The sequence below is a fragment of the Nicotiana tabacum genome, chromosome 11 (assembly GCF_000715075.1).
Source record: "Nicotiana tabacum cultivar K326 chromosome 11, ASM71507v2, whole genome shotgun sequence".
NCBI classification, from domain to species: domain Eukaryota; kingdom Viridiplantae; phylum Streptophyta; class Magnoliopsida; order Solanales; family Solanaceae; genus Nicotiana; species Nicotiana tabacum.
In genome coordinates this window covers 173,735,080-173,739,231 of record NC_134090.1, presented here as the reverse complement: position 1 = coordinate 173,739,231, position 4,152 = coordinate 173,735,080, and the positions used below count along the sequence as shown (strand labels likewise).

At 36.2% G+C, this 4,152-nt stretch overlaps 1 long non-coding RNA gene across 1 annotated transcript; it reads left to right on the top strand.

The window, feature by feature from the left end:
• The first annotated feature begins 3,458 nt into the window (after window positions 1–3,458).
• LOC142166597 (uncharacterized) lies at window positions 3,459–3,812 on the top strand. The gene is made up of 3 exons (XR_012697003.1): window positions 3,459–3,487; window positions 3,599–3,637; window positions 3,721–3,812. It is a non-coding gene; the product is annotated as an uncharacterized LOC142166597 (long non-coding RNA).
• Window positions 3,813–4,152: the final 340 nt, after the last annotated feature.

Here is a 4,152-nt window from a genome sequence, read left to right as displayed (position 1 = left end):
AACCATAGATCTACAGATCTGAGAAGGATCTAAAGAGATCCATTAGAATCAGGCCTCGAAACATCGAACTACCATGGTTTGATGGTAGAGGGGGGTGAGTTCCAACCATCCATGGCCTGAGAAGCCACGGATTCCGGTGGAAACATGGTAGAATAAGGTGGGAGATGGCTAGGGTTTCAGAGAGCTTGAGAGTGTTTTGAGAGATGAAGGGTTTCAAGGTGGCGGGTCAGGTGAGAATGAGGGAGATTAGGGTAGTCGTTTAGGTTTAATTATGGAAGGGCGAGTCTTGGCCGTTGATTTTGAGTGATCAACGGTCCAGATTTAAGTGGTAGGTGGGGAACTGGTTGGGTCGTTTATAATTGGGTCGTGGGTTGGATCCAGATTGAAAATGGGTTGGTTTTAATTTGGGCAGAATTGGGATCAAATTGAGGTTAAAATTGAAAGGAAATGAGGCTGTAATTGAAATAGAAATAGACTAAATGTTAAATAGCCAATTTTCCTCTTTTATTTTATAAAAATAGTGAAAAAGACTTTTAAAAACAAATTAAAAGTACTGACCCAACTAATAACACATAAATGTTGATTTAAAAATATTGAAACCAATTTCACAATTATAGAAATGCTATTAATCTTAAAATATGCTATAATTACAATTATATGAAATTTAGTCTTTTAAATAACAAATAAATTTGTAAAACTGTATAAAAATTATCTTAACTATATTTTGGTATAAATATGGGAATAAAATAAATTATTCACCAAAACATGTTTTTCTATGTTTGCTCATATCGTTCTTCTACCTAAGTTTGCATGTTAAAAGCCCTAATTTCTTTTGACTATTTATTAGACGAATGCTTGTTTGCTTGAGTTTTGTCCGATTTGTTTGTTTATCCTCTTTTAAAACACTACTATTGTTGAAAGTCCTATGGCTTTGAGTCTGAAAGGCTTCGCTTAAATGCATGACTCGATTTGAAGTTCTTTATTTCAAAATCTTTTATTCCTTTGTGTGATTCTTCTGACTCTGGTTTTCTATCATCTTTAAAACTCGATTATGCTCGAAACCGTAATTTTTAAAAGGGGGTTTTCCTCACCTGCTACTACGAGATCTTCGCATGCCTTTGATATTCTATGTTTTCTTCACTACTGGTTCAATGAGACTTGACCTACTAGACTATCATGTTTCGAATGTTACTATCTACTGAATTTTGTGCTACTATTGTATGCTATTTCATTTTGCCACCAGGCTTGGTCTCGTATGTATAGTGTTTATGCACCTTATTTTTATGCTGAGTTTCCTTCTTTGACTGATCTTCAAACTTGTGACTGATTTCAAACTTTTCCTTTAGAAATTTTGATTTCACTCGCTTGTTAAAGTTAAATGATTTCTTTTCCTGTTTTGCCTTACTGAATCCTTTCTAAAATTAGAGTATTTCTGTACCTAGACTCGATTGCTTACTTAATGTTTTACTACTTCTTTTATGGCAACTGTCAACTTGCTACAAATTGATTTCCTTCCTTATTTTGAACCTGTCACTGCCCGTTAAGCAAGTTATCCCTTAATTAAAGGCAATCACTTTTATAATTAATTCTGAATCATGATTGTTTCCATGTTTGTATCTTATTACCTCTCTCTTACTAGTTTTAAAAAAACTATAAATACCCTGTACTTCTTTTCTTTCAAGGACACGAACACAAGGTATAAACACTTGAGTTCAAACACACACTCCACTAAATCTCTCTCTTTTTTTTTTCTCTGTTGCTACTATATTGCTGCCTTACCTAGCCGGCTGAAAGCCAAGGCAAGGTTGTGGGAAACTTGCTTATTTTTCTCTGCATTTGCATTTTTTACTGGTATGTTCAAATTAAACTTCTGCACCAACAACAACATGCTTATTTACTGTTTCTTGCATTTTTGCTTGTCTACTGTTTGTATTTAACCCAGTACCATTATTAAAGCATGCTGTAACTTCCTTTTTTTCCTGTTCTAAATTAATGTATCATGACTTGTGAATCCTAATTCCCTACCCCAATGTGTTTAATATTTGTGGTTGGTTTGGGGCATGACAACATTGGACATTACTGTGCATGACCCAAACCTGATTCCCCTGGGATTATAACCTCCATGTTTATCTCATATGTTGTGATTGGGTTACAAGCATGTCAGCACTTCCCATTGTTGTGCATGCCCAATGCTAACCTATACCTAAGTATATAGGCTCATTGCAATGGACTCCCAATCCCCTGACCCCTTTGTATGAAATTGTTAACTCTGTAAAATGCTAATGGTTGTCTCCCTATCATCCTTTCCCCTCCTCTATTCCCTCAGTTCTTGAAACTCTGTTTCTGCACTTTCAGCATCTTCTTAAACTTATGTTCTACTCCCCTTATGTGAGCTCTGCCTTGGGACCTATGAGCTCCCTCTGAACTTTGACACATAAGGGTTGGCATTTCCACGCTGCACTCATCCCTATTCTGGTTATGTAACTTGGGTGTGAGCACTACCTTGGGTCCTATTGAGACCCTTAGAGAGCTCTGACACACTTAAGTTCGAGAAAGGCTTTGGATCAATGGCATTTTTGAGGTGGTTTGTTCCATACCTCAGAGAGGAAGTCAAGAATCAGGCTTCCTCTGGTTGTAACGTTTGTTTGTACTTTTCTAATGTAATTCATTATTTTTGGTTTGTAATAATTTGTAATAAACATTTGGGGGCTGGCTAGCGAAAAGGGTTGGGTAACTATGTATGCTCAAGGGTAGAAAGCATGCCAGCGTAATGGCTTCCTGACCACTTAAACTTGTAGGGCTTTTGAAAGCCGATACATGAACTTTTGATTATCCCATTTGAACACTCAAACTTGACAAAATGGGTACTAATAAACACATCCACCAGAGCGTGTATACCAATAGGCTGACATGTACAACATATCATTCTAAGCTATTTATTACTTGCCATGTATTATTTGTGGGTCCCATTTCAATTACAAAATCAGAAAAAAAGTTACAAATACAAAAAAGGAAAAACCCTGAAACATACCCAATATTAATCTGTACCCAACCACCCCTTTTTCATTCACCCTCCTCCCTTCATTTCTTTACTCTTCTTTATTCTCCTTTCTCTTTTTTTCATTATACTTTCTCTCTTATTTCTAAATCAAACTCACAACATCACTATGGCCATGATTAGAACCTAACCAACAAAAAAAAGAATTTGGAATTTCCAAAAAAAAACTGTTGTGCTTGTCATTTATTTCAAATGAGAAATTAATTGTGTAGGGGTGAATATCAACTGATCTGGTTCATGAACTTTTTGGGCTTGGTTTGATGATTATAGTTGGCATAAAAAATATAGCTACTTTTGCCTTTATATTTCTTCTGTAATCTACATAGGACTTGTAGAATTTTTTCCCGTAGGTCAATATATTGGGGAATAATCATCATCCCATGACTATTTTCTATTTACTACAAGGTGGTGATTTCTCCAAAGGGAATGGTATGCTTTTTCCCTTTCTGGGCCCTGAATTTTCAATTGGTGCAGAGGACTCTTTAAATTCCAAACTCTAGCCCAGAAAAGTAAGGCACGCGAACTTTTAATGTTTTGCAGGCACTGGTGGAGAGAGTATATATGGAGGGAAATTTCCAGGTAGATTAGTAGTATATATGTTTGAGTGTTTGATAAATGGTTAGATGATTGGTTAATGATGGTATTTTTTTCTCTCCATGTAGACGAAAACTTTAAAGCTGTTCACACTGAGGCTGGTCTTCTCTCGATAGCAAATAGTGGTCCTAATACAAATGGATCCCAGTTCTTTATTACGTTTAAGAGAACTCCCCATCTTGACGGATAGTGTCCTATCCATGCGCCTTGACAGCATGATTTGCACACAGTTTAGCCATGTCAGCTGAAGTGCTTCCACATAGGCATGGTCAATGGTCAAAAGTGTTTATTAGTACTCATTTTGTCAAGTTTGAGTGTTCAAATGGAAAAATCCAAAGTTCGTGTATCGGCTTTCAAAATCCCTACAAATATAAGTGGCCAGGAAGCCATTACGCCAAAACATGCCTATAGGACTGTTTTAAATTCTTTGTGTTCAATTCTGCATTTTTTAAACATCATTTCTGCAGGGTTCATCTCAATTTTTTCATGGTCAATATCAC